General features: G+C 39.3%; 1 pseudogene; it reads right to left on the bottom strand.

Moving 5' to 3' along the window:
* LOC121321107 overlaps nt 1-10,864 on the bottom strand; it is a 93,310-nt pseudogene extending 82,446 nt beyond the window's left edge.
* Nucleotides 10,865-11,741: the final 877 nt, after the last annotated feature.

The following is an 11,741-nucleotide window of genomic DNA, read 5'->3' on the forward strand; positions in this document are numbered from 1 at the left end:
GTACTTTTACAATATGCATGCACAACATCAGGGGGCTAGATTGTAGTGAAAGTGTTTACTTTGACTACGGCTACAGCAGGGTTGGCCAACCCTGGTCCAGGAGAGCTGCAGGGTGTTCTGGTTTTCGTTCCACCTCAGTTCTTAATTACTTACTTAAATCAACACAAAAAATGCAGGTATTTAGCCATGATGATTTAAAGATAGCCAGAAAAACTGTAGGACTGTGGCTCTCCAGGACCAGGGTTGGCCAACCCTGGCTACAGAGTGAAATCTTGAAACAGAAACAAACAGACAATGTCTTCAGGGACTAAAGGACAGTGTAAGCTTGGTACTACGACATACTGCAAAGTTTGTCCTTTTCACTTCCTACACTGGTTAAGCAGTAATGACAACTAAGAATGTTTTCAAGCTCTTGTGTTCTAATTATTCTGGAAGGGAGCTGAGGGGGTGGGATTCACAGAAGGCAGACAGCCTAATTGACAAATGTGTATATATCTTTTATTTTATTTTTTCCTGTGTTAGGTGGGTAGTGCAATGTATATTTACTGCATTTGTTCATGGAGTTTTGTGTTGAATTCTTCAACTGGTATAACAAGCTACCATAAACCTGTCAAGCACATCAAGTCTTAGCTAAGAACCTGAAGAGGATTAGAGATACATCTCCTGAGACCAAGGTCTGGATAAGCCAAGTATTGCACCACATCATTGTATATCAAGTATTGCATCACATCATTGTATATCAAGTATTGCACCACATTATTGTATATCACATCATCCTAGTTTGGTTTACTTCAGTGAAGACAACTAACTAACTGGTGGACACATAATACACACCTTTTGGATTTTTGTATTGATTATGCATACATTTATTGAGATTGCATTGCTTTTTGAAAATTGTATTTTATTCATTTTAGCTATGCACTGTATAGATTATGTACTTGGTGTGTCAGAAAGCTGCATTTGACAGATGGACGAATGGCTGGATAATAACATTTCTACTTTCTTTCTCCTCATTCTATTCAATTGGCAGTGTGAATCATAAAAGAAGATACACACACAATGAGCCCACAGCGTAATCTCGAATAAGCACTGGCAAAGACCACGGCACCAATTACTGCTACACCTCTACATGTGCTGTGTTGTGCTTCATTAAAATGTGCAATAAAATGCCACTCTCAAATCTTAGCACCATCTCATGCAACCTTCTCAATCTTTCCATGCAATTATTATGATTTTATATATATGTGAAATACAGTTGATCGTCTTATTTGTTTTAGTTCTAATTAATGCCAAAGTGAAGCCTGTCATTTCCAATCTTATTCTGCTCATCTTTTATTACACTGCTTCCATACCTCCTCCACCACATGTGCCCAGTTCAGCACCCAATCTATTATCGGGCTGAACTTCATAACCCTTCTAAACCAATCATTAGAGAGCTCAGAGTCGAACAAGAAATCACATCAGTTCAGCCATGTTTTTCAATTCAAGCAGCTGGCACACTTCAGATTGCAAAGAAATGTTCAACTAAAGAGCCAAAACAAATTAAAACAGATACATTTTAAACAGGTGCTTTTGAAAGGGTTTGAAAGGTTTTATCAGGTTTCTTTTGTAACCACATGAATAGGGAATCGCTCCCCTTGGTAATCCTCCAGAGCTAATAAAGACTTGAGCAGCTCAAGTGTATTAATTTATGCTCTTATTGAAGAAACTGACAATGCTGCAGATCACCTCAGTCACCTCACAAAGAATTCTTCCTGTGCTACTCTCCCTTATCAGAGCAGGATTTCATCAGCTTCCCTCACTGTGCTACATAAAACAGCCTGGAAGGAGGAATTCATCAGTTTCCCTCACTGTGCTATATAAAAGCCTGGAAGGAGGAATTCATCAGCTTCCCTCACTGTGCTACATAAAACAGCCTGGAAGGAGGAATTCATTAGCTTCCCTCACTGTGCTACATAAAACAGCCTGGAAGGAGGAATTCATCAGCTTCCCTCACTGTGCTACATAAAACAGCCTGGAAGGAGGAATTCATCAGCTTCCCTGCACTGTGCTACATAAAACAGCCTGGAAGGAGGAATTCATCAGCTTCCCTCACTGTGCTATATAAAACAGCCTGGAAGGAGGAATTCATCAGCTTCCCTGCACTGTGCTACATAAAACAGGCTGGAAGGAGGAATTCATCAGCTTCCCTCACTGTGCTACATAAAACAGCCTGGAAGGAGGAATTCATCAGCTTCCCTCACTGTGCTATATAAAACAGCCTGGAAGGAGGAATTCATCAGCTTCCCTCACTGTGCTATATAAAACAGTCTGGAAGATTTAGGTCAAATACAGAAACCTTACAGCTACTAAAACGGTGCAATAAATTATCCAACCATTTCCCATATTACTGGATTACTGACGGCAGTGGTGTGGCCAAGTGGTTAGAGACAAAAGACAAGGAGACAGCGCTGCTTACATTCCCTGTATACATTGTAAACTCTTTTTCTGTTTCATTTTTTTTTTTTTTTTAACATTTTCAGACCAGGACACCCCCTCTGAGATTAAAGGCCTTGATTCCAGCTTGGCCAAAAGTGGCATTTCGAAATTTAACATGAAATACTGTTCTACTATTATGGCTTCCGGTAGTCTTTTGCGATCGTTTTTAAATTGTGTCTCAATCCTAAAATTTTAGGTGATGGAGAACTTTTGGCCAGAGCTCTAGGTCAACGGCACCAGTTACACACAAACGTTACATAAACAAATCATTACAGACCACAACATCATCCATGTCAATACAACCGTTTAGTTCAACAAGTAGTTCTGCGGCCCTAAAACAGCTGCTGCTGCAAAGCTACTGAAGCATGGAGGCCAAGCTGGTGATTGACATGTCTCTCTGTGCTGAAGAGAAACATCAGTACCCAGACCAGCTCCAGTGTTCTTCTATTAACCTTTCAACTCACAGCCCTCTGACCAATGGAATGAGCTGCCAGAAGCCACCAATGAAAACCACCTCCTGCTTGTCTTCTTTGAAAATTAAGGTGGCTGAATGTCAAAAATAAGATGGGTTTTTTGACTGATTGACAATGGTTATTTTACAGTTCTCTTGAAGCCAGTCATTTGAAATAATTTAAATGATAACACATTATATATATATATATATATATATATATATAGATATATATATATATATATAACAATGGAAGAACTGAAATAACAACTGTTAGAAAACATAAAAACACCAGCAGAAACCCGCGACCGTCATTTCCACAAAATTGCATAATTGTTTCCACAGTAAACCACAACTCTCTGAAAATATTTAAGTGGGTCTGTGACAGAGATCGAATGACGCTTGGTGTTAGATCTCCTTCCCGATCTGTGAGGGCACTAGAAAGAAGGAACAGAGTAACCTTAAGCAAATGGCAAGACAATTTATTCCGTAGGGTAGGCGGAAGTCGGTCATTTAGGAAGGGGGCGGAGCTAAAGCACCCAAGCTCACTGACCCGGACAGTAGACGGTGTGGCATCCGAGGATTGGAGGAGCGGATGCAGTTGTTAACCTAGGGGTCATGGGCGAGGGTATAAATAGGGGGGCGTAGCTTCAGTGATCTGTTCCTTTGTAGATGGTTAGTAACAACCTAGAAGGAGCCCGTAATTTGTGGATAAACCGAGAGTGTTCTGAGTGTTCTGAGTGTTCGTCTGTCTTGTAACACTGTTTGTTTGTGTTGTTTGTCTTTCAAAGAGTACTCGCACGATCCGGAGCTGTAGCCGCAGGCCAGCATTAAACCCGGACATCAACACTCACTTTTCACTTCAGAACTGTCTTTGCACCACGAGCACTTAATTCACGCACTGTAGGAACTGTGTCTGTGTTTGTGTTTTGTGTTGGTGAGAAAAGACGGGACTTTTTGGTTGCGGATCAAACCCATGGGATTACAAACAGGAGTGATACACGCTGCTGTATCAGTTCCATCATTATTATTATTACTGTGAAACGGTTAACACTGCTGCCTTCTTTACAGTCGACTGCTTTCTCCACACCCAGAGATGTACGTTTCAAATCAGAAACAACATCAATACAGAAACATGAGAAGCATAAATTCTTTAAGAAACAATTACCTTGAAGGAATATCTTTCCAATTAAGCAGGCATTTAAAATCGAATGGGAAGTGTGTGTAAAGTGTGACTCTCACTTGCCTGGTGGATGTAAAAGGCTGTGCTGGCTGAAAGGCATTGTGTGTAAAGTGTTTCAGCTGTGAGTCCCACTTGCTTGGTCGATGTGAAATGCTGTGCCAGCTCGGATCTCTCGCCGCTGCTTCAGATCTGTCTCCGTTGTGTCTCGAGACAAGGCCACATACTCCACTTCTCGTTTCGTCAGTTCCTGAAGGATTGAGAAGCACAGTCACTGTTAGCATGGGGCCATTCACACCTGTTTTTGTACATCTTCCAACCCCAGCTTTCCCCTGTTCACAGCATCTGACCTAGCTCCAAGTCACTCCCTACTGCAACTGGCAGTGATTGACTGACTATTGCCAAAAGCAGCAATTATTAAGTTGCATTAAAACCCACTAAGATAAGAAAGCTATTTTATAAAAGTGCATTTTTAGTCTTGACTTGAAAACTAACAGTCCCAGTTTCCCTGACAAACGAAGGCAGAGCATTCCATAATTTATGCGCTCTATAAGAAAAAGCTCTACCTCCCATGTTGCTTTTGTTGGCCCTAGGAATAATCAGCAGCCCTGCATCTTGTTATCTCAGAGTGAAGTTTGGAAGATACAGGGTCAGTAACATCTGCAAATAACTAGGTGTTAATCCATTCAGAGCCTTGTAAGGTAACAGAAAAATCTTAAAATCAATTCTATACTGCACAGGGAGCCAGTGTAAAGAGGCCAAAACAAGGCTAATATGTTTACTTTTCCTGGTTTTACTCAGAATTCTAGCGGCGGTACTCTGAACAAGCTGCAAGCGGGATACCACACTTTTTGGGACATCAGAAAATAATCAATTCTAGATGAAACAAAGGCATGCATTAGTCTCTCAGCATTAGATGATCAAATGATAGATTAGGACCAAAGATGACCACCAACCTCTTAATTTCTCGTTTAAGTTTTGATGAGAGACTGCAAGGGTTGAGCTCATGTAATCCCACATTTCCTTTTAGTTGGTTCTGTGAGCCCACTAGTATAACCTCTGTTTTATCTGAATTCAACATTAGAAAATGCTGTGATATCCAATGTTTGATGTCTGTAAGGCAAGCAGCTATAATACCCAGGCAGAAGAAATTAGGCTAAAGTAGGCTTGTGACATCAAATTCCCAAGGTCATTCAAAACTGAATTCCATGATAAAACAAATTGTGTCAAATCCCATTTTAACTTTTTCCACACAAATATTACCATGAATTTGTGGCCTAAGGGGATATCTACTTGTGAAATAGAGCAACTGTTGCTTAAGCATATGAAGGACCATGTGTGTTCAGACAGTTAAAAAGAAAGAACTACTGTCATGAGATTCCTGTCAGGAAGCAGTTTTCCTCTAATACAGCTCTATGAGGAAAGAAACCAAACCAATACACAAACACACACACTCACAGCTGTTCCTTTAAGCCACCTATGCATTTTTTCCGTGGTGCTGTATTGAAAGATACAATTTCATTCGTACTGTCTTCTGACAACATCTTATTTTTGCAACGTTCTTCTACATAATAAAAGTCATCCACCACTATAAGAGAAAACAGCTACATAATGCAATGCGGCAGTCAGAAAGGCAAATGTAATATTTCTCCAGAGCTCACCACTACTTGGCCGTTTCTCGAAGTTGGAATCATGGCAGGTTGCACAATTTCTCCACTGGTCTACACCATGACAATGGAAGTCATCATTAGGGCCTCACAATGGGCAGCGGGAGGAGAACGGCTGGCTTCTGGCACTTGGAGCATACATGGATGACATGACCACCATCACTACAACGGTAGCCTGCACCAGTTGGTTACTTGTCAAACTAGCAGATAATTTCAGATGGGCATGCATGGAGTTCAAGCCCCCCAAGTCGAGAAGCATCATCATCAAAGGCAGAGTAGAGTCTTGAAGCCTTGATTAGTATAAGGAAATGTCTGGGAGTTCAACAACCTTGAATATCAATGGATACCCAGACTATGTGATCCAGAAGATCTAAATTGACATTTTAAAATCAGTGCAAACTTAAAAAAAGGTATCTACAAATCATTTTTGTATTCACCTGTGTATTGTTGGAAGAACTACTCACATAGCACCCAGCAATAACATACAGCCAACATATTCCAAACACATTCTCCATCTGCTAATTAACACTGTTACAGCACCATTAACTGCCCTGTTATTACATAAAAAAACAAATCTATAATCTGATTCACTTCTAACAAGCCTCAATAACCATCACTGTTAGTAAATTGATCCTAGCACTGCTGAACTGCATGCACAAACTCTTAAAGTGGCAGCAGGTTGTATATATAGTAAATTTATAGGATTACTCAGACTGTTAATTTGAATCTCACAAAACACATTCACACTTGCAAAAGGTTATAAACTGGTTATAAATATGTGGCAAAGACAAAGATGTTCCTTATAAGTTTGCAATCAATAATTCAGTATCGTTTTCTACCCTGAAAAATCAATCGGTAGATTCAATCACCATAACATATCATCAACACGAAGCAGGCGTCGCCATTGGCTCAAGTTCTGTAATAAAAGCACGAGCATTGTGGAGTGCAAGAGGAGTCATGTGATCGAGAGCTCACTGGTTTGAGTCTCGGTCATGCCGTTTTGCCAATCTTTTCTGGGGGCCCAAAGGAAGGGATGCAGTGGAGTTTGTCTTCCTGTGTTTGGGATGAAATCACACCGCACTACATCAAAACAAAGGATGCAAGGGCCAGTGAAACTTGGTACCCAAGGGACAGGGCACAGAGCTACATCAGTGCTTACCCAGTGCTTGTCAAAAGTACATTCTCAGGAACTTCATAAAATGCTTCTCTGAATAAAGTCAGAAGAGTTAAATCTGTTTATACTGCAATTGCTTTTATATATAAAAAGTTATATACATTAAAAATGCAATATACCATTGTATCCTTTTTATGTGGCTTAGACCTTGACTTACCAGATACTGCATAGCGATGGAGCGGCGAAGAGGACCCGGGGGACCAATCAGAAACACATCCTGTCCCAACAGGTCTTTCTGCATAACCCATCTGAGATGCGGGGCCACTGTCTGCGGCAAAGCTTCAGACACTGAGGAACACAAAATCATACATCACACAACACCCAGGGCAGTTTTTCTGAAGGCAGAGTTCAGAACATTATAGAACATTATGAGGTCAGGGTGAAACGTGGAAATGGTCCATGCTGAATATATCTGGACAGCCGTGATTAGGTAAGTAACATTGTAACGTTTGTGTAATATCATTCTAAAATAACAAAGTCGTTGTGAACAACCTTTTTAATACAATGTGTGTTTAATTACTGGTACGTTCTTATGATGCGTGCTATATGAAATATTAGCATAGCCCCTCCTTAACTACCATAAAATGATACCCACTGGAACGGCACTTAGAATTTCATTTGTAATAATAAAAAAGGACAGGCTCAAAAGATTTTTTTTTTCAAGGGTAACAGTGAGACAGTCATTGCACGCTACCTTTATTCTCACTGTAAATGTAGCCATTTTAATTACCCATTTGAAAATGGGTTAAAAAAAAAAGAAAACAAAACTATTTTTTATTTTAAATAAACACCTGAAAACTAAAGATTTCTTATTTTGTCCTTGCATGCACAAACTCTTAAAGTGGTTACAGCTGACAGCAAATCCATGAATCTGGCTGCTCAAGCGCTCCCATTCACAGCCTACGCCTCACATGTGCAGTTAAAGAAAGTTCTCAGTCTTCCTCACTTACTTCTATTTATCCTGTTACTGTTTCACTTTGTATGTCATTAGTAACGTCTTCAGGGTTACAGTATGTCACTGGCTGCAAACTGTAGCACGAGGCATACTGCATGAAAGCGGCCAGTTTTATTATTAGACCTATATCTTTTTGTACTTATCTACATGAAAATAGCTTCAGAAATGTCTAAATTATATTAATATACCGACATGGTCTATTTATATATATATATATATATATATATATATATATATATATATATATACACACACACACATATATATATATATATATATATATATATATATATATATATATATGTGTGTGTGTATATATATATATATAAAGAGGCTGCTCAGCCAAATGGTATTTACTGCTTAATAACAATTATTAAGACTACAACAAGGAATACAGAAATAACTTCCTCTCCTGTTGTTTACTTTCCTCATGTACTGTATTGGACTATGGAGGGACCTCTGGAGTGTGATGGAAATGCAAGAGAACTTGCTGCCCTTCATGATGATCCACAGTACAGCTATGGCCAAAAGACTGGCAGAATGGTGGAATGAACTCATACTGCTTTCTAAAGTGGAATGAAACCTGCAGAATAATTGTATATGTTAACATACTGAATTACATACACTTTGTAGTTTTGCATATAGTGAAATGCATGCTGATCCCCAAGATGAATTGCGTTTCTTCACATGCTTTTTTTTGTTGTTTTGCTCAGTTTTAATTAACTGGACTGACCTCATCACAGAGTCACAGTCTAATTTTCTTCCACCACTTCTAATTATTACCACTGTAACTTACATTAACACGCTGTCATGTAAATGTCAATCCACAGAATTAAAACCTGATTTTTTATGGCAAGTGTGACTTCAGGTCAAACACTTTAATTTAAACCACAGTACTTGCCGGATGTATTTTAGCGTGTTAAACATTAACACCAATGTGTATATGGAATAGATTCAATATTAAATAAATAACCTTGCACTGCATAGTTACTATTGAATGGCCAAAATCCATATTTTACATGCATACTTCTAATAATGTTTAAGCGATCAGGCAAAATTCTAAAGGTTTAACGGTTGGTTAAATGTATATCCTCAGGATACTGTGCAATTAGAATTTTGCATATATCTAGAGAGCCAGGGATGAAATGGGCTACAGTTAGGACCTTCTTTAACACAGGTTACTGGATGCATCACATTCAGAGGCTAAAAGGCTACCTGTCTGTCCACTTACATTTCTACACATACAGTATGAAGGGGAAAAGCTTACCCATAGCCATTACTTACAGTAATTAAAAGGCACAAGTTCAGGATTCGTAGGTGACTTCAGTTTGAATGAAATGTCACCAATTTTAACAGCATCACCTGAAACAAAAGACAAACCTGCCATTTACCCAGTCCTTACAAAAAGAAAGATACAAAATTATGCAATTTGTGTGTTATAATATTTACACGAAATGTGTCAAGTATCTTGACAATTTTGACAAAGTGTGTCACAATTCTAACATGTGTGTATAAATCTGCCCATCTGCGAATATATGTTGAGGTTTAGAATATGCACAACAAATAAGAAAAAATCACGTTTAATAACTTAACATTAAAATATGGCACAATCGTGCAAATCAAATGCATAAAGTAGAGGCACTTAGGTGAAAACAAGGTACACTGCATGGCTTTGTCTTACTAAGAACTATGCCTTTTTAAGAATAGCACGGTTCAGAGGGTACCATTTTTCATGTCCCTTATTTATTTATTTATTACAAATAATGAGATTATGCTACAATGAGGGTAGTGTGCCTAATAAACATGCCACAATCAGAGAAGCTCAGATGAGGACCATTAGCAGATCTGGAATGTAACCAGTCTGACGGGTTGAGCTACAGTCAACTGCTACAATAACCCTATTATAAAACACCATCCCTTTGTCAGTCTTCATCATGTCACCCATTACTTTGAGGAAGATGTATGTAAGACCTGCAGTGACTTTAGGGATAGCACCTTTTTTTTCCAGGTTTACAGGCCTTACCTAACAACACAGTCAAGTTGCAAATGTGGAATGTTAACTGGTCAATTTTAAAACTATCAAAGATGTACCTGAAAAGTACAGTGTAACAAACTATGAGAATGATGTTTACATTGTCACTGTTCTGATTCAATACAAGTCTTTAACTTGGAAGGGCGCTGAATGTACTGTCAATCCCTTTTCTTGAGAAATAATGCTGAATGTTACGTCAGGCACTGGAAATAATGGCACTCCCATAAGCCCCACTGTATAGCAGTCTGTCTGAGTCATTCCGTGTTTTACTGTGAGTTTAGTTATGCAAACCTGAGTCTCTCCCCAATTACTGAGTCACAGTAAAACATGGAATGACTTAAACTGCTAAGCAATGGGAATGCTGTTGCTGCTTGCATAACATCTGTACAGTAACAAATAACAGTTATGATTTGAAATACTGATTCCAAGCCGAGACACTTCAAGGTAATCTACATACTAATGCATCATAACCAAAGCTGTCAACATGAAGGGCGAACTGTTGCAAGTGATCTGTGCTACCGCCGGTAAGTGCAGTCTGATCAGACTAATCACAGTACACTACCGGTGAAGCAATGTTTTAGTTTATGCTTACAGGTCTATCAACCGGTACATTATAAGGGATTGTTAAATCCAATCCAATCTAATCCAATATTTTCAAAGTGGCTGCCTCGTGTAACGTGGCATTTGGTTACCTGCAGTCGTGTTTATAAGTTTGACCTCATGTTGTTTCCTTGACCAGCCCCCTCTTCCAAGTACGGAACCTAAAATATTCCTGATTCTCCGTGCAGCTATTGCAGCAGCCGTGCCACTGCACAAATCCCGTGACTGCATCCCAATGCAATGATGCGACAGTTAACACAATATTTAAAATCGCTAATGTTACAGCTGACGTTGTGTCATATTGATTCAACCGTAGTGGGGGACATAATAAACACCGTACCAAGAGTGTCCGATAAGAAACTGTTCCGACGGGAAAATAAACGTGTCAAATATTAATTTCCGTACACCCACAAGGGCAGAGCAAAGTTCAAAAGATGTATTGAGTGCTGTGGCCTTTGAAAGTACATTTACGCTGCATGTCTGTTTTCATGTTTGCTTAATAAACAAGAATAACAAGAAACAAGACTTCACACAGCCTGTTCTGCAGTAACCCTATATCAACAGCACGCGCGGCGGTAATACCCAGCTGCATGCACGACTGTTTTTACAATGTTTTAACGGTGCGTTAACCGTGATTTGTCTTTAATGTACCATGATATAACAAAGTGAACTGTAATACGCGTATTGTCGGTGACCTGTATTATTCTGCTATCATTTTCCTGGCTTTCCAGAGAAAGTTGCTTTCTGTTTCCTGAATACAATGACACAATAAAGGGGTTAGTGGGTTGAGACTTCACATACTTCTTGTATGATGGTCTTAAATACTGCTCATGCTTTACTGAGGGCTTAATGCAATTGTGTGCGTGTGAAACTAAACACAATACCAGAGCAAAGGTTCAAGATTATTAATTAAGCATGGCTTATGATGGTAAAGGTGGCCACTGTTGAGGGACTAATCCATTACAGCTACAGGCTTCTTGAACACAATTGTAAACAGTTACAGTAACCTATTGCTTTGAAAAACTGTAGGTACAGTTAAAAACAGTTACTTCTCAGGGTTGAGAAATTACTGTCCTGACAGACTCAAGTCAGGAGTGGACTGAGCCATCTCTGTGCCCCGCCCTCTATTCCAGCCCAGGAACCCGCCCCAAGACTTAGCCAATTAAATGGATTGACTCATCACTACAGGTAAGGGTTGACCTGT

Source organism: Polyodon spathula, chromosome 9 (assembly GCF_017654505.1).
Source record: "Polyodon spathula isolate WHYD16114869_AA chromosome 9, ASM1765450v1, whole genome shotgun sequence".
NCBI lineage: Eukaryota > Metazoa > Chordata > Actinopteri > Acipenseriformes > Polyodontidae > Polyodon > Polyodon spathula.